This window comes from Panthera onca, chromosome A1 (assembly GCF_046562875.1).
Source record: "Panthera onca isolate mPanOnc1 chromosome A1, mPanOnc1 haplotype 2, whole genome shotgun sequence".
NCBI lineage: Eukaryota > Metazoa > Chordata > Mammalia > Carnivora > Felidae > Panthera > Panthera onca.
Window position 1 is genome coordinate 206,898,730 of NC_138339.1, and position 20,882 is coordinate 206,919,611.

The 20,882-nt window shown below is 33.1% G+C and overlaps 1 protein-coding gene across 5 annotated transcripts in view; it reads right to left on the bottom strand.

Moving 5' to 3' along the window:
• PCDH17 (protocadherin 17) overlaps positions 1-20,882 on the bottom strand; it is a 99,928-nt gene that overhangs the window by 72,894 nt on the left and 6,152 nt on the right. The window lies entirely within an intron of this gene.

Sequence of the window (20,882 nt, forward strand, 5' to 3'; positions counted from 1 at the left end):
TGAATATGCTGAGCATTGCATATAACTCCAATAACTAGATTTTCTTCCTTTGGCCAGTAACATAAAAAGGTAATAATGGCCGTGTATTATCAAACAGTCTAATGCAAGCAGTAGGCTTAACTGTATGATTACTTACCATCATGACAGTCATATAAATTGTCAAAATAGGCACTTCTGAACACTTACCTTTTAAAGTGCAAAAGAAATTCAAAGTATTACATGTAGCCAATCATTAAAGAAAATTCCCCAAAAATAACTAATTTAAAAGATATAAATAACTAATTTAAGTAACTAATTTAAAAACCAAACTGTCTGTCACATATCATCAGTTTGTTTTTTTTTTTCCAAAATACACTAAAGTTTAAAACATTACAGATACAATGATTTTGGTACACACAGTTCACCAGTCTTCCTCCTCCAAATAACATTGTTGATCAGAAGATAAAGTCTATTATTATTCAAATAATCAGTTAAATTTTGCAAATGAAAGAAAAAAAAATATCAGCAAGATCAGGTTCCTGTCTGATTTTGCATCTGCCTTTCAACTCATCACCTGTATAGGTGCATTCCAGTTCCTAATAGTAAAAAAAAAAAAAAAAAAAAAAAAATAGAAGGAATTCAAGGTGAAATTGAAGGATTAAATACCTTTCTTACTTTTTCCTTCCTCTAAAATTTAAATTTTTTTTAATGTTTATTTTTGAGAGAGACAGAGACAGGATGCGAGTGGGTTAGGGGCAGAGAGAGAGAGAGGGAGACACAGAATCCGAAGCAGGCTCCAGGCTCTGTGCTGTCAGCACAGAGCCCAACGTGGGGCTCAAACTCATGAACTGTGAGATCATGCCCTGAGCCGAAGTCGGACGCTCGACTGACTGAGCCACCCAGGTGCCCCTCCTCTAGCACATTAATAAAGAATTTTTAACTCTTTATAAAAGGAAGTTTTTTTTTTTTCAAATTTATTTACTTTTGAGAGAGAGAGAGTGCGCACAAGCAGTGGAGGGGCAAAAAGAGAGGCAGAACACAAGCAAGGGAGGGGCAGAGAGAGAGAGGGAGACACAGAATCCAAAATAGGCTCCAGGCCCTGAACTGTCAGCACAGAGCCCAACGCAGGCCTCTAATTCACAAACTGTGAGATCATGACCTGAGCCAAAGTCTGATGTAATCAACTGAGCCACCCAGGTACCCTGAGAATTTTTAACTTTATGAGCAACAATTCATGCAAACAGCCAACCAATCAATTTATTTTATAATAATTAGTAAATAATTATTTATTTTAAATAATTACTTTGGGGGAATTTTGTGGTCCTGGTCTTTTGCATGGGTTTCAAAGATAAGTTACTAACCCCTTCCAAAACAACAAAAAATATATACAAATTTAAATTTTCAGGGGCACCTGGGTGTCTCAGTTAAGTGTCTGACTCTTGATTTCGACTCAGGTCATGATCTCATGATTTGGGAGACTGAGACCTGTGTCAACAGGAGCCTGCTTGGGATTCTCTCAGTCTCTCTCTCTCTCTCCTTCTCTCTCTCAAAATAAATAAATAAACTTTAAATTTTCCAGAAAAAAATATCCATTGTAATGAAAAACAAAATGAGTAATGTAAGAGTACAATTACAAAAACTTAGGAGATAATATACAGGGAATTTGGAAGATCTGCCCTGAGATATGACTTTAACAAAGTAAAGGCATTCCTAAGTTTGAAGAAGAAATTAATTATTAATCAAATTTATGAGTATTAGATTACTAGAATATTTATCATTTTTCCCTCTGAAATACAGGAATAAGTATCGCATTCAAAATGTATGATTCAATGGAAAGAGTCTATTTTAGGTTGGTATTCATACCTGAAATTAAAATAAAGCTAAGTGTCTTTACTAATGCTAACAGATTTTTAATTAAACATTAGCACAAAATGAAATGAAATATCTCTAGTCTTTATCAGACTGACACTTAATACCTAATTCAAGTATCCCCAGCTTTCTTTGCTTGGACACTTCAGTGCTAAGAATTTTTCTCCTCTGGAAAAAGCAGCGGGCTTACCCAGACAATCATTTCATGAGATAATAGGCCTGCATTCTTCCATATCTAGTTTGAAACAACAGACAAATATCTTGATCTTGTTAGAGGTTATTTGTAATTTACATGGTACAGGTTTTTCGGTTTTTTTTTTTTTTTATAAATACACAAACGGAAAGAAATTAAGAAATGTTAACAGTTAATCATACCTTACAAAAATGGTGTAAGGCCCACTATCTGTTTTTGAAAATCAAGTTTTATTGGAACTCAGCCATGCCCTTTCATTTACATGTTGTCGATGGCTGTTTTCATGCTTCAATGGCAGAGATGAATAGTTTTGATGGAAACTATATGGCCCACAAACCCTAAATATTTACTATCTGATCCTTAATAGGAAAAGTTGCAGGCTCTTGGCTTAGAAAAACTAAGTCTCACCTCTTAATGTTATAATTAAAATTTTTAGTCTACTCACTCCTGTAGATAAAATACTAATGAGGCATTTTCACATATACACTATGTTTAATTAGGTCATAGTTTAAAAAAACAAGAAAACACACAAGTTATTTTCATCTTCTGTGGGACACAGACTTCTCTCCCAGAGTATCCATTTGGAAATTGCCTGATTGAAAAATTGTTCATATTTTTTAAGTGGATTTCAGTGTTAGGTGATTTGCAGCATGTTTATATTCAATTCCAAACTACTTAAAACTGTGCAAACAGTACCATCATGGGAACACCTGAAAACAAAATGTACTTAGGCACATTAAGTTTCCTGAAGTGTATTACAAGTTCCTCTAGAGTGTACTTAGAATAAGAGTAAGTAACCTGTTCTTTCCCAGAGAAAAGAACTCTTCCGTTCTTGGTCCTTTGTCTCCTGTGCTTCCTTACATATTTTACAGGGTGATTTTGTCAGTGTTTCTCAACCTCTCCAAATCTAAACTTCCTTTCAACTTCACCAAGTGGAACCATTATAATTATTTCTATTTTATGGGTGGAAAAACTGAGGCCTATGGAATTCATGAAAGGCTAGTTGGAGGTCCCTTTATGAGTAAGTAATAGGAATAAGTTTCTTTTGACTCAAAATCTCACACTCTTTCAAATAAAATCCTGCAAGTCCTGTATGACCCATCTCCCTTTTGTGAGTATTGTGCTTTGCTTTCTAGACTATTTATCACTGTCTGATGTATTTTACAGATTTATTACTTTCATTCTAATAATGCTTGTTAATCAATGCTCCCTACAGAGTTCTGATACCAGGTCACACCCCCCCGCCTTCCCGAATGGCTTTGTTCCTGCAATTGTTCAGCTCTGAATCATAATAAACACTGAGGAAAGCAATGAGGTCTACTGGACAGCTTTGGTTCAAATACAAGAATCAAAGCCAGTTCTATGATCAAATCTGAGAATCTGAGAATCTGCTTCTGGAGTCTCCAAAATCTGGAAATATTTTCACTCTATAAGACCAACTTACAGAACCTCTTGAAACTACTTGCTGGCTATCAATTGGAAAGATCTTGTGGCAATGTGTCGTACGTACATAGGTCCCAGCAGAGATGTGAGGCTTAATATATGAAGGCCTTAAAGAATTCTTTTCCAAATTGACCTGCCTTCTAGGAACTAAGTTTCACTACTCAAAGTAGCAATTATTCATGCTGTAGGATGTTTTCATACTCCATCAATACCTCCATAGGAATGCAGGCCAAACATGATATCCCAACTGGTATAGAAACAAAAACCCTAAACTCTGAGTCACATGACATTAATTTTCTATTTCTTGCTAGCTGTATATATGTGAGTAATATTTCTGTGCTTCAATTTTCTCACATGAAAAGAAGTGTAAATGAAATCAGATGTTATCATATGTCTCTAACTCTCTCGTATTCATTGCTCTACAACAGTTCTTTTGTGAAAACTTCTCTTCAGTTTCTACCTGGGGTGAGCTTTACTTACCACAAGTTCTTTCTGCATGAAAAGCACTGTTCTGAAAGAAGACTTAACATCTTTCCACTTCAGAGTTCACTTTGGTGGTTTAAGAAGTTTAAAATATCTGCAAATTATTTTTTTTGCAAGACAGTCTATCAAAAATTGATCACTTTTTAAAATGTCTATTTAGCATTTAAAACAAGGGTGCCTCGGTGGCTCAGTCAGTTAGGTGTCTGACTCTTGATTTCAGCTCAGATCATGATCTCACAGTTCGTGAGTTCAAGCCCCAAATCAGACTCCATGCTGTTAGTGTGGAGCCTGGTTGGGATTCGCTCTCTCTCCCTCTCTTTCTGCCTCTCCCCTGCTCTCTTTCTGTCTCGAAATAAATAAATAACCTTTAAGAAAAAAAGCATTTAGAACAAAGTAACCAATCCTGGTTTAAAGAGGTATAAACTGAAATTTGGAATAAAATAAATTAGCATTCAGGGCGCCTGGGTGGCTCAGTCTGTTAAGAGTCCGACTTCGGCTCAGGTCATGTTCTCACGGTCCGTGAATTTGAGCCCCACGTGAGGCTCTGTGCTGACCTTTGGGAGCCTGAAGCCTGCTTCGGATTCTGTGTCTGACCCTCCCCCGTTCATGCTCTGTCTCTCTCTGTCTCAAAATAAATAAAAAACGTTAAAAAATAAAAATAAATATTAAGTATTAAATATTAAATATTTAATATTAAATATTAAAAAAATAAAAATAAATAAATTAGCATTCTAATAAAATTACTTTTTTATAATCGTAAGTATTCTGGTTTAAAATTGTACTCTTGCATAATTGCTAACATGAAATATTATTTTTATGGAGAATATGTCTGCATATCAGTTACCTGCTTCCATGTGTTACATCATTTGCTGTTAACAATAATAATTGTATGTGTTAATATTCATTCAAAATTTAGTATTGATCATATCCTTTATATGCATAATCATATTTCATCTTTAATTCTTATGACAATTTTATGAGGAACAAATATTATTACACCTAATAAGAAACCAGAAAAAAAAAAAATAAAGGTTAAGCATCTTACTCTGGACAGAAAAGCTAATTTTTTTTTTTTTTTTTTTTAGACCAAGAACCTTGGGAATTGAATCTCAGTGTAAAGACTCAAACCATCAATCAGGGAGGAACTGACTAAATGAATTATCCATTAATTGGCCCAGAATTCCATTATTGTTCAGATAATATGAAACCACATTGTTGACATGGAATAGTGTCTATGGATGAGACATTTATATTTTTAGGCAAAATCTAGTCGTGTGTCCTGCATGTGTTTGCACATTACAGCATGGGAAGATAGACAGGTTTATAATCCCTTATTCAAAATCCTTGCACTCAGACATGTTTTGTAATCCTTAAGTCTTCCATATCTCAGAATGACATTTTGTTCTACATGTCATGTATGGCCCATCCCAGCAGAGACTGATACAATACCTCAAATTTAAACATATTAGTATTTCTTCAGTTAAAAAAAAAAAATTGTTGATATTAACACTAAGTGGGACAAGTAAAGATTAAAAATAATCTTAAATCAGTTCAGATCTAAGTTCTTTGGATTTTTATTTAGAGAAGGGATTGTGGGTCTGAACAACAAAAGATTAGCAATAACTACCTCTGAGTACTAAATTATAAGCAATTATAACTTTTTAAATGCAACTTTCTCTATTTTCAGTCCACAAACATGTAATGAGTTCTTACTATACACCAGGTGCTGTTTTAGGTATGGTTTTTTAGTGGAAGTTTTGCAGTAAAAATTCCTCTTAAAATTAGGAAAAAAATATAGTCATTTAAGTTTGGGAAAAACCAGAAAGAGAGAAACTCAAAGACACACATACTGGACCGAAAACCTGAAGTTATTTTAAATGCAGAAACATGGATCTTCTTGCATAGAAGAGTTTTGGAATAGTTGCAGTTATTCCTGAGAGTAAAATCTCTTCTAGGGAAACTATTGACTTGGTAAAAATCAAATAGGAAAGGAGTAAGTGGCCCTGCAGTCAAATGTAGCCAATTCATCCCTGGAGGCTGACTACAAACTCCCAGTTCAATGTTAGAGTAGTTGAAATCCAAAAGGCAATACACTAGCGGTGCCTGGCTCTCAACTACACAGGTCCAGAGGCACAGTCTCAATGGAGTAGCTTCATCTTTAGGATATCTGTCACGGAGCCAAAAATTCAAGGGCCCCCAAATCTCATATATTTACATTTCAATTGTCCTTGAAAAACTATTCTTTAAGGGTCACTTAATCCTAGGTTTAAAGAAATATTATGTCTTCTTTTACGTGCACTAGACACATTACGTACAAATATGAAACACAAAGTAGATAATTTGTCCCCCAAAGAAGTGAAAAAGTGGAAGAATTCTTCTCTTTGCTGAGGGCCTGCGTTCTCCTTCCTTCTTCTGAAAATGGAATCAGGCTGTCATACATAGTTTGAAAAATAGGTTTTTCCTGTCTCTGAAGGAGCATGAGTTTATTCAAGCAGAGTGAGGTAGTTTATAAAAGCTATACACTTAATATAAAAAAGACAAAGTATAAAACTCTTCCTGTAGTCTAATTTAAGGCTCCTGATACCTCTTTTCTTGAGAGGACAGAACATAACAATATGAAATGGTGCACCTACTAGCACTGTGCATAAATAGCTCAAGCTGAATGTGTAACAATAAGGTCTCCGTCTATTATTGCAGAACCAATAAATAAGCATAATGAAAATCATGACATACTATTACATTACTCTGTGTTGCCTCTATTCATTAAAAAAAAGATGAGTGCATTTAAAATAATTTCACACGTCAAATGACAGTAAGCCTTCCAATCGAGATGATGTCGAAGGGAATATTTGTAAAGGGCAGATGCACAGTCTTATGTGGCTTATATCAACATTACAATAGAAGCATGAAGAATCTGATAAATAACTACTTCATCCCAAATGATAGTAGCATAGTAGCCCAGTTACATCATTCGCCTGCGCTACGTGTGTTCTGTTATTATGAAGTCAATAAAAAACACATTAAAAAGCTTTAGAACAGACTTCCTTGTCAATTAGCCCTTGGATGGATTCTACTTTTTCTGTTTCTCTGTTGATTTAATATACTAGATCATATTAGCAGCATTGGCTTGTAAACAAGGAAGATCTGAATCCTATTAATGGAGATAACGCTGCCAGAATAATCAGCTTCATACTTAACAAGTTTCCAAGTATTTGGAAAAGCTGTGAAATGGGATTATAAGGTTAATCTGTGTACATCTGGCTCGCCACCATATAAATATTTCAGAAACTTGATCTCATAGGCTGAAGAAACACCTGTCTAATCATGACTCTTTTCCAAGTTACATGAACTTCAGCGAGCAGAGCAGTACACAAATGCTGACAAGAAATGATGGTCAATTTACATAATGTATCTCTCGTGTTATGCATATAATTTTATCATGTAACTCTTCTGAATGAGGACGTAGGCAATATTCGGGGAAGATTCTGTGCTGTCATACTTATGTTGCCAAGAGGGAGTGAGGGGGAGGAAAAATTTTTTAAATTCAGGATAACCACCTGAAATACTATATATTGCTTTTGTTTTTTTAATACCATGGTATGTAATTTTAGCATAATTGGATGTTGTAAGTATAAATGTAGTATAATATGGACCCAGAGAATAATTAATGAGAAGCAGGAGTTCATGCATAAAATAACAGTAAAAAGTTCAGCGGTCCCTCTAGTTAATTGAAACCTTAATGAATTTGAACATCAGTTATTTTAACTAGATCCAGGATTAAATAACTATGCTGACTCTTTGTCATATATACACCAGCACATTAAGCCTGATTTTATTTTTTCTAAATATTGTTCAAAAACATAATTGGGTTAAAAATGTACCGAATATGGCTCTTATCAAATTAACTTCAAATGTCCAACTTGAAAACATAGATTTTGAAACTGTGGTCCAAAATGGCAGCTAAAGGTCAATGAATCGAATTTCCAATTATATTTCCTGGGAGCAGATGGGTGCAATGAAACCTAATGATTGAATTTTAAATGCTTTCTTGCACCTTTTATCTGTTTCCCAACATGTTGATTCTACCTTAATGCTCTAACAAGATAATAGGTTTATTACAATTAACCAACTGAAATGATATCTCCATTTTCCAATTATTCATATCATATTACCTGGGGATATTGAATCAGAGCTCCTTTCCTCTCCCACCCCTAGTGCCCTTCCATCACAATCCTACACTTACACCAAACAAAATCCAAACTCTAATATCATTAAATAACAGATGTGTCCTGGAGATTTGATTTCTCCAGTTAAATGATAAGTACTTAAAATGAAGCCCAAGTCCACTGAGGCTCAATGGGAAATTTGTAATGAAAATAATTATAAGGTATTTGTTGGATAAGATTAACTATAAATTTATTTTCCTTATGCTATAAACAGATACATTAGTCTATTTCTCTGACCTGCATAAGCATAAATAAATATAGAGGAAGGTTTTATCAAGAGGACAAAAAATGAAATGGTCTAAGGGTACCTGCCTGGCTCGGTCGGTAAAGCATTCAACTCTTGATATTGGGGTCATGAGTTCAAGTCCTAAGTCAGGCAGAGAGTTTACTTAAAAAAAAAAAAAATGAAATGTTCTGTTTTCAGGAATTGTAGATGGAGGATTTTATCTCTACTATATCTCAATAGAGCACATTTTTGCATGAAGAACAAAAAGAAGGAATTATGGAAAGGTTTATTTAATTACTTTTATAAAAAAGAAAACCAATATTTCAATTTTTTAAAATATTTTTTCATGTTTATTTATTTATTTTGTGTGTGTGAGAGAGAGATCGAGAGTGAACGGGGAGGAGAGAGAGAAAGGGAGAGAAAGAATTCCAAGCAGGCTCCGTGCTTCCAGCAAAGACCAACATGGGGCTCGAATCCACAAACCATGAGATCACGACCTGAGCTGAAATCAAGAGTCCAGTGCTCCACCCACTGAGCCACCCAGGTGCCCCCAATTTTTATGTTTTTAAATCTAGAACTAAGGAGGGGGGCCTGGGTGTCTCAGTCGGTTGGGCGTCCGACTTCGGCCCAGGTCACAATCTCGCAGTTCACAATTTCAAGCCCAGCATTGGGCTCTGTGCTGACCACTCAGATCCTAGAGCCTGCTTCAGATTCTGTGTCTCCCTCTCTCTCTGTGCCTCCCCAACTCATGCTCTATCTCTCAAAAATAAATAAAAACATTTATAAAAAAGAAATCTAGAAGAAAGGGAATCCAAGAAGCTTTTTATTTTAACTAACCAACAAAAATTTCTCATTTATTAAATGCACTTTAATAATGTTAAACATAATATTGTTGAATCCAACCCATTTTAATCCAACCCATTCTTATATTGCTCCACTATAGGAATCAACTCTAGGCACCTCAGGTCTGAATATATATATCTGAGTTCTTTAAAAATATTTACATTCGATGTAAATATACAAGGTTCCTAAGGTATCCCTGTAAAAATATATTTTCGGAATGGATATCACAGAAAAGAGACCAGATGGCAAGAATAAGAAGAAAAGAATCAGAACAAGTCATGTGAGTAAGGCATATGTAACAATTCCTTTTCTTTTGTTTCAAATTATATGTTTTGATGATACTTTCCAAATATTCAAACAACTTTTTGGAATTTTTAAACAAATGATATATGTTTTCAGATCATATGGTTTCATGTGAAGACTAACATAAATGCATGAAACCTGGTAAACCTGTAGGACATTCCCATTTTACCAGTATTGTTTAGAAGTCACATTTCTAGTAGATTTCTAAACTGTATTCCTTAAAAGAAAGCATGTGTGATAGTTCAAGAAAAAATACAAAGAAATGAGTAAAATTCAGAGAGATTATGGAACATTACAGGCCCAGTTTCCCATTTACTGATCTGCTCCTGGTTCTCAGACTTCTCTTAGTAACAGGACAGCAAGACCCAGACTGGCATCCGGTCAGGAGAAAGCAGCACCCACTGTCGCTACGCCTTCTTTCCCCAACATGCCAAATATTCCAGAGTAAATTTACAGATGGGCTCAAACTATAATGTTTGGGTAATTGTAGATATAAATGTCCCCTTTGAAAACTTATTATTCGTTGGTGTATCTTATATGGTATTTAACACTATAATCTCTCAGAAAGTTTTCTCCTCTTTTCGAATGGTAATTGACAATGAATCCTAAACTTTTTAAATGTCATTTCTCTGCTCCTTCCTATTATTTTTTTCTTTAATTTTGTATCCCAACTATCTGGCTAGTGGAGATAATTAAATTTTTAATATGGTTTGAAAGCTCATTCTGCTTGAAGGCTTTATTCTATCAAACCTTCTTATTGTTTGATAAAGATTTTGCAGTTAAAGTTTAAAATTCAGATAAAATAGTAAATAAGTCCTAAAACAGCTTAAAAGTAGTAAATTATTTTAATTAAGAGCTTTTTAATTATTTTTTAATTGAATTGATGATTATGTATTGAACAGCTCTGCAGGTTACATATTTTAAATAACAATAATGAAATGGGTAGCATACTGTTTACATGAATGCTTAGCTTATGCTTCCTCAATATATGCATAAAAATTTCATACCACCTACATGAAATAGATTCTGAGATTTTGAGAAAAGTTTTGTAGTTGGGTTATTATTATTATTATACACATTGATAATTGCCCATGGTGATTTTCTTTTTGCAATATCAGATGGCAACCGGTTGGTACCAAAGTGATTAAATCATAAAATTATATATTAACAAATACAAATAAATGTAATCCCCACATTACTATTTATGGCTTATAATCTCATTTCATTAAAAATGTCATATAGAAAAAAGGATCACATTAGTTACTTAATAATTTGCTAGAGCTGTGTGATTCTTAAAGCCTTAACAAAGAGACATAATATTTGAATTGTGTGGTTTTAATACTGTATAAAGCACTTCAAGGAATAGGACAAAAGATAAAAGATATGCTCTTACCAACAGCATTTGTTCTTGATATACAGTATACATCTATATACTATATATCTATATACTGTATATCCATATACTGTATATATGTATATTTATATACTGTAAATATCTATATACTGTATATCATATACTGTATATCAAGAACAAATATATTAATGCACTTATATATACACATATATATGTGTGTGTTATATATATATTTCTAGAGAGAGAGAGAGAGATACAAACAAATTCAGAACTTATGTCACTATCAATAGAATTGTATAGGAATTTTCATTGTAGTTATTACAAAGGTAAAAATTATACATAAAATTATCAAAACGTGCCACCTTCAAATAAATTGTTTACCAGCATGTTTATATGAATAATATCTTCAACTTTGGCCTCCCTCATTTCTAGGTTTGAATCTAAACTCCAGCTCATGACTGATTAATGATTATAGGATTACCAAGAATCCGTATTTTTTAAGTGCTTTCTATGTATTACAAACCATCTTAGGTTCTCCCGACTACAGAAACAAGCAAACGTATATGGTCTCTGTCTTCCAATATTCTGCTATTTAAGTTGCTTTGTGATAAATTAGCTTTGCTAAGAGAGACTTATAACGCTGAACCAGAGTTTTAAAACTGTTTACACTTACTAATATTCATCATTTTGTGTGTAGATCAATTAGATCTTTATAGAAACAAAGTTTACATAGCACAACCAAAGAAGGAATGAATGAAAATAGGTAGGGTGTTAAATCTGTTAGTCTTCCAGTTTCTCTTATGCATTAAGTAGCTTTAGGATCAAGCATAGAAGAAAAATATTTTCGTTGACTTCTGCTGATTACATAGTATTTTATAGTTCAAAGAAGGTGCTTTTCTTTTTACCTCCCGACCTGTCCTGCTTTCTCCGACACTGCCAAATGGTCTTACTACCATTTACTTCAAACTTAACCAGCCAACAGAGGAGTGTGATGGGAAATATTTTCTACCCCTTCGCTAAAACGTTACATGTCAACTTTTCACCTAAGGCAAAATTTAATGGCTGACTTGTGGATCTTTATTTCTAGAGATTTACTATGGAAACACTGACATAACCCTTAACCAGAGCAAACAGAGCCGCTCTAATAAGCAGGTAACACCAAACCTAAAAATGCAGGAGGAACAGAAAGATCCTGGCAGGAATTAATCTGCCATTTTCACACATCTGCCCGAGGGAGGTATTGTAATTGCAAAAATTTACTCTAAGACTGCTGAGACTCATAGTAATTATGTTTCTTTCTTTTTTTTAATAGAAATAGCCACAGGTGGTAACAAATTGGGTTTTGAGATGGGGAACTAGGCATGCATTCTAACCCAAATTACTATGTAATTGTCTTGATTATAAAAAAAAAAATCGTAAAAAGTCTATTGCTCAAAATCAGAAAAAAAAAAAATTCTTAAATGCATTCACTGTCTTTTAGTTCTTTTAGTTTCTCTCCACTTAGGCATATAGCCTCATTTGTTGTTACTGGCACATCTGATCAGGGCCACACTGTAGAATAGGCTTTTGCCAATAACCCTTATAAATTCCTCCGACTGGGATTTAATAGGATAGTTCACTTATTTCCTGTCTTATTATCATCTAGAGATAAATACTAGCTTTCCTAGAAGGTCAGGATCTGGAAACGTAGCTAATAATTACAATTATCAATGCATCTGCCAATACTAAAAGTGCAAAGTTATAGACTTTTTATTTCAATCTATGTGTTGTATTAAAATGCTATTTTTCATACACACAGGCACACACGCACACACACACACACACACACACACACACACACTCGATAATCTTCTTACTCTACAACAATTCATGCATTAGTACCAACATATTATCATTGTTTTTTTTTTTAAATTGCAAACCAGGCATACCGTGCCAAGTAAGAGTCAATTGTCAAGTGTATCGCCAAACTTTCTTAATCAGAAAATTCTTATTAAATCAACTAAGATTAAAATAAGAGATTAGGCACTGGCTTAAAACAAAACACAAGTTCATTAATGTGACAGCAGATCACACAAAGCTTAAAATAATAATAAAAAAAAGCAATCAACTATCTTGCCTTGAAATTATATAAATTATAGATTTTATAGAAATTATATAAATTCTATGTAACCTTTAATTCTATTTTAATGATAATGATAATAAAGATAAATGATTGATTTCTTGTTTATTTTTCATGACTTATAGATCCTCTTATTCACCTTCTTAATGCAATAAGTTGATTTGGGATAAACTACTTTAAAATAGATGCAAAACTGCAAAAGTGAAATAGAAAGCAAGACTTTGTGCCCCAAGAAGACACCACATTAGAATTCACCAATATTTAGACAATATCCTGGATTTTGCTGAGGAACCATGGAAATCAAATTATTTTTAAGGTTGTTTGGAAAGTTTCTATGACAAATATTTCTATAAAGATATATCATTAAGTAATAATCAGGCTTGAGCTGGAAAATATCCCCTTTTGGAGCTAACTCCCTTTTTCCTCCAAACACTAAAAGAAAAAATGTTTTTTTCTTAGTAAATTTTGCTGAGATTTTAAGTATGTTATGTCTCAAACATTCTATTTCCTTATCGTGATCTCATCTACTGAAATGGAGATATTGGCAAAAAGCACATGCTGGCCACTTTACACTCTGGTAACATAATGCTTCGCATGGTAATCATAGGTGAATTTCTTGTATAAGTATCAGTTTTGCATATGGAATTGCTCTGGTGAAATAGCAAAAAAATCTTTTGAATGTTCAATCACAAAACAATCTCAGTATACTCTGATAAAATATGCTGTGTGAAAAATAAAATAAACAGCTTTAAGCAAGGCATTTATACTGGGGTCGGTGAATTGAAAAGTAACATATCTTGAGGGCAAAAACTATCATTTCAAAACTGATGCAAGTGTTCATACTGCAAATAAATATTTAAGAATTTATCTAAGACATTGATAGTGTAAAATTGGGCTATAGAAATAAGAAAGACATTTAAACCACTGTGACCATTTCTGCCTACAATAAAATACCTGTTGCATTTCTGCTTTATAAAAGTAAGCCACTGGAATTTAGGAAATATGTGTACATTTCAACTTGGGTTTTATTGAATGTGAGGGCATGGAAAGTCTAGGTATAACTGTAATCTAATCATTGCTCAGCAATATTAAAGATTCAGGAAGAAATACTGGAAAGAGGTATACCAATTGATGACTTATGTGTAAATCACATTTTTTAAAAGTCATCGCCAAGAAGAAAGAATATATCTTTCTGAAGAAAATATATCTAAAGAACCATACTTGTTAGAAAGAACTTATTTAAGGATACTAGGGTGGCTCAGTTGGTTAAGCATCTGACTCTTGACTTTGGCTCAGGTCATGATCTTATGGTTGGGTTCATGATACTGAACCCTGCATTGGGCTCCATGCTGACAGCACAGGGCCTGCTTGAGATTCTCTCTCTCTCCCTCTCTTTCTACCCCTCCCCCACTCGTTCTCTCTCTCTCTCTCTCTCTCTCAAAATAAATAAATAAAAACTTTTTAAAAAGTCACATTGTAAGTTTAATCTGTTATTTAATATATATATATATATATATGAACTTTTCTGACTATAAACTCATTATCTACAGTATGTATTAATATAATTTACAAACATGTAACCGATGTCTCTTAAAAACAGTATATATTTACAAAACACAAAGGCATAGCTTTGAAAACTTTAAATAGAGTTTTAATGCTCTCACTATCAAATTCTACAAAGGCTGCTTTTAGCTGATAAAGAGAGTAAATAAGAAATTGTCCTTTATATAGTCCCTTTAATGTGTTCCACTAATTAAAAATCAATCAGAAACATTACTTGTTTAAAAAATATTAAACATTGTTCATACAGGCTTACATGATTACTTTTATCTGCATCTTGCTCATTTTGCATCTAACATAACTATGGTTCTTGACTATATTATTGAACAGAAATATAAAGAAAAGAATACAAGTGTTTAAATATTTCAAAATGGCTTAAAAATGCATTTTAATACCATTAAATTATTTTAATATATTCTATTCCTCTAATCAAACCAAAGTCTATTTATGTAGATTAGCTACATCTAAAGTCTCATTTATCCAACCTGTATTTATCCTTTGATCACAAAGCTTGTTAACTTAAATGGTCTTTTATTGTTATGATTCATTTTCCCATAATTATGCTGTTTAACTGCCTTATTTTTTGAATAAATATATGCAAACGCGCCAATCATATTCAGCACAGTTATGCTAGATGTTCAATGAACTGTAAGAGCCATTTCACTACAATAAAACTGCCTGGAATAGATCCAGGGGAAGGCCGACAAATACTAGTAATCAGAATGTCAGTAGGACCAGAACAGATAGAAGTGTGTCACATGTATATCAATAGATTCTCTCAAACACTATCTGAAACCAATTTTACAGTCTATCGCTGGAAGAACTTTGTGCATACAAGTGAAAGAGGCCACCCACACAGTCACAGTTTTGCATCTGTATTTTTGTCCTTTTTTTCCCTTTACCTTAAAAATACTGAACTTGTACTTCTGCAGTAGCAAGGAAGCACAAGCAAACTTCTGCTTAGTCACAGCAGGGAAAGTTGATGTCATTAAGGACTTCTTTATTATAGATAATTTATTTCAGGAGACCAAAGGATAGCAATATATCACTGTCAAAGCTAGTGGTGAAAGCTATGACTAACTGTAAAATACCGTGTGCCACTGAAGGAAATTCTTGTCAACGTCTCCTTTACTAAAATAGGTTGACAATAGATTAGTGTAGGTCTGATGAACTTTGAAAGTGTTTTGTAGGTGGGTGGCAGAAGTCAGTGTCTTCAAATTGATGGGTAAAATGAACTTCACGCCATTCTCTAACAAGTATGCAGTCATTGGTTAAAGGAATTCGGTACAAAAAAATAAATAACTAAAACCTTCCCTAATGACTTTGCTAAAATATGACTTTAAGATAATTCCCTGTGGGATTTATTAAACAGAAGTATCACTGAGGGGAATACATTCTGGAGCAATGACTAATATCATAATTAGCAGGTGCATTTGTAAGAATTTACCCATTATTGAGTGTATTGCAAGACACCTCAGCATAAGGGGGTTAAGTTTTACTTCCTAACTGGCATGAACCCATTTAAGTGGCTTCATCTTCCTCCTGTGGTTGTTTCATTATCAGAGCTCAAGGTGTATATTCTCACAATGCCTCCAGCCATCCCACTATCGTCCTGGAAGACTCAGAACCTAGATGAATTTTTTTTCTCTTAATCTACATAAACTCCAACCTATTGTCCATGGAAGACCAGTAGTTCCTCAACTTCTCCTCTGTTCTAGAATGCCTGGCTCTAATGAACTTCAAAATGTTTGAAGTTTGAAAACGGTACAATCAAGTTTACATATATTTCCAAAGAAAAAATAAAGGTTGGTGCTCATCCTTAAAAAGAGGAGAGCTGCCTTTGAATTAAAAAATATATATAAAATGGGCTAATATTTGTGCTTGAGTATTTATATATATTATTTGGGAAATATAAAGACATATATACATGGATACACATAAATTTTGCCAAGAAGTTTTATTGTTCACATTTTCATAAATATAGCCAGAGCCAACCTTCACTGTAATAAGTACATGTAAACCTTTATTACTCTTAACATAAAATAGTTTCTTAATTTATACCTTTTATTTTTATAGATATATTTCTATTGCATTGTATTACATAAGCAGCACTAACTAAGTGCTGCTTAATAAGTAAAAAAACTTGAAACCTGACAGTGGTAGTGAAACATAAGAAAATATAAATATTATATTTGTAAATAGTATTAAATAATTATCTGGAGATTTTCAAAGTTTTTTTTATTTTAAAATATGTATATTTCTTAAGTCCCTTAGGAGAGATATTTGAGATTATTTAAAGGGTAACCAATTTATTTTAACCACATATATACATCTATATGCACTGTAAAATGCGAATAATGTATAACTTCAACTTTATTAAGAAAAGTTTCTAGAAATTACCTTCGTATTTATTTATTTTAATTTTTTTATGCGGCTTGAACAGTGTAGTCATAGGTGACAATGTTTTAAAAACTGGAAATTTTTTTGTGTGTGACTAAAAAATATGATCAAGCAATTGAGATTGGAATTTTAGGACATACTCTTTTATGTTCTGATAACTTTCATGATCACACACAGCCTTAAATAATATTAAGATGCCAAGAATAAAATTCAAAAATCTTCCATGTAGGCTTGAATATGATAATATTTATTGAAATTATAAAACTCACTCACAGAACTTAAGTAAAATTATAAACTCACTCATACACTCAATTACCTTACTCCTACATTTTAAAAAGACTGATGAATAATCATCTCAGTGTAAAAATGATGAAGTATTTTACCTGGCTGGAATTTTGGAAATTTTATTGAAAACTAAAAACTAATGGATGAAGAAGTTATTACCCATGAGTAGTTATATCAACCAATAGTAAAACTAAGATTATCAGGTTCCTAGCTCATATAGTTAAAAAACTTTTGTGTTTTCATTTATTATAAAATAAAGAAATGTACTCAAATTTACCATGGAGCTGAGATTTTCATGGGTGCACACAAAACTTACATGAAAACTAACAATATATTAAAAATGATAAAAATAATTTGAATTTTAAACTCTTCTGCAAAGAAACTCAAATCGCCTTGATGGCTGATTTTTTTAATCAAGTATTTTTGTACTTTATACTATTTCAATATATGGTAGCATAGAAAAAATGTTTTATGATTGTGTACTCATGTTAATTTAAAGTAGAAATTTAAAGCTATCATCTATAAATTACAAAAAGAAAGACAAGTGGACAAGATACTCTTGGAGACATGCAGTAGGACAGAGACATCCCCTTCCTATCCAGCCCACCATTACCCTTATAAATAGAGATGTATATAATGTTTATGGAAATGAATGCATGTAACTAATCAAACTGTGTCCTCTTAGAACAACACTGTGGACGAATATCCTCAGAATTTTAAATGAAGAAAGAAATTGCTCACACTTTTCATGTTTGTTATTGAAATCACTGACATACTAGAATATGAAATTTTAGGATCATGGTCTTGGGAGCTCATTGGAGTTCCTATAGTCAAGAATCTCTTGCATTAGAGAAGTGGGACTAAAGGCAGACAACGGATAATGTTGCTAGTAAAGATATACTTTTTCTTTCACCTTTTCATTCTAAAATACTGAGTTTATTGTCTATGCTTTGCTACTTTAGTCCTGGATGCTGCAATCTCATTTTTATATATTTGGATTGACTATATTCGCCATGTGTTTAATTCCTTTTTATTGAAAAGGCCATGCATATATATCAAAAGGATTTTCTCTTTCTAGCACAAAGAGCCTAAGGTCAATCCTAATGTGAATCTTTTGAAATTGAACTGTAAAACACCACGTGAGAATGTAGAATGTATTATTTTTTAAAATGTATTTTAGCAGATCTTATTCTGCTGGCTCAATATATTTTCTTTGAGATCATATTGAAATGCTTTCAGTAGTGCCATAGAAAAATCTGAAAACACAGATGTTCAAACAAAACTGGAAATTCTCCCAATAGTGAAGAAATCCCCACTCTCTTCTCAGCCAGGCCTTCTTTGAAAACACCTGTTGAGAAGTTACCCTGAGACTGAACAAATAATTCTTGATAAGCCTCGATATGTAGTTAATCGTGACAATTAGCAATGATCTCTACTTGATTTTAGATTCTCATATTAACATATGAAATAATTCACATGGAAATTACTCCTATGAAAAGCACATTTATAAATTTGTATAACAATCTATTTGCCTTACCTCCCACCAAATCTGTGCTATTTTTCGAAATCTGTGTTATAGCTTTAAAATGAGTAAAATATTTCATTACAAGAATGTTGTATTATGATTCACATTATTGAGGCTATTTTAATCTCTAGTCTGTTATTTAAAACTTCATAGACTGACTTTACTTCACCTGAAAAACTTGGAGAAAACCTGAAATAAAACCCCTTTTCACAAACCACTGTTTCTACATATGGTTACATGTGTAACCAGCTTACCGGATTGTTTTGCATTCATTTTTAATAAAAATACTCTCATGCTCAAGAACCTACAGATCTCATCCTTAAAATTTTAGACCCTGAGACTCACAATATCATTCGATACTTAAATGAATCTTAATTTAAGCTGTAATATGAGTCTTTTACATCTTGAAATATTTAAATTTTGTAACGCCCATCTTTACCAGTGTATTGCAAAACAATTACAAAATACTGTCATTCCATCAATGAAAATACCCGGCGTGCCTTCTAAACAGCACGAAATTGCTGGGAAGTAAAGGTAAACGAGACCTAGCAGCTGTTTGTCCCAGTACACTCTGTGGATTAAAATACTACCTTCAGAAATACGTGTGAGATTAGCAGTGTGCTTCCTTAGCAGGCTGTGTTAAATGCACACACTAATAAATACACTCTGAAACAAGATTATGGATACCTGAACACTTCAATTTAAGCATGTCACTTCAGCACAAAGTGTTTGCAGTGCACTAGTTTAAAAAGAAAGAAAAAAAGGAGGGTCACTATAGTTAATTTACTCTGTTCTCTATAATAGGCATTGAGGAAAGCCTGATATATTTAGGAGGAAGTTAACATATTAGGAACTTACAAAGCGTTCTTTATAAGACTGTAAAAACTCAGCAGAAAAAAAGAGAAAGAGAGACTGCCTGTTTTAACAGTTTACAGCAAGGATATTTCTAGGGCGGAAACAATATGGGAAATCGAGTCACCTTGGAAAAAAATGTCAAGAACTTAAAACTGAAACTTTTTCTGGGTTTTCATGGCATGGACTAAAATTCTAGAAAAAGGGAATGGCAAGAAGTGTGCCCTTTGTTTTACTTTTAAATTATCTGTCTCTTTCCCTGCATGTACGAGATTTTCTTTGGCTTAAGTTTTACTGCTAGTAGGAATCATCACCATCATCCATTCCTCAAGCAATGAACATCTTAAAGAACAGCATGGTGTAAATACAGTATAGGCACCCCTGTTCTTCAAAACCTTCTGGATACTCCCATCCAAATTCGTTTCTCACTAATCTGACCAAGGAATCAGGCTTGCTGATAATTCTACTGTACCAACTTCATTGTTACTGGAACCTAAATAAGAATTCAACTACCAGCACTTGGAATGGAAGATTAAGCATTAACCCTCTGTGATAACTTTACAGTTGTCAATGACATGAATATAAGGTATATAACGTGTGTATACATAAAATGATTGCAGAGGATGTATGACTATATATTTTAACATACCTCCCTAAGGAGATTATCATAAATAAGTTTTACACAGTCACGGGAGACTTTCATAGAAACCACAATATTTTCCAAGGGAGATATTTTTCGTTCAGTCTTATATAGACATCAAAAAATCATAATAAATGGTATATAGTAGACACTGTAAAAAGTGGGATTTAATACTACAATCAATACTTTAGTATTCAGTAGCATCGATTACAAGAGTCTGCTTTACAAGGACATTAACTATCATAAGAAAATATGTTTTGCCAACTTTTAGCATTTGTCACACTTATCATGTTAGAAAAGATAAGGTTGTGATATTTTACTATTCATTTTAGTAATAAAAACATTTACTGAGTCAAGTGTCATTAAAGGGTATTTGCTTTTCAAAGCATAAAATTATGAACAAATTAACTTCATTTGCCCCAAACTAATCTTCCTCCCAAAGTGTCACTTTTAGTTAAACTCAATTTTGAATTTCAAGTAGTGCCCATCCAGAGTAATTTGTGGCAACATGCGTTTATAATAAGCAAGCATTAAGTTTTTCCTGTGACACAACTTAATAGTTGATAAAAGAAGTTAGGCAAA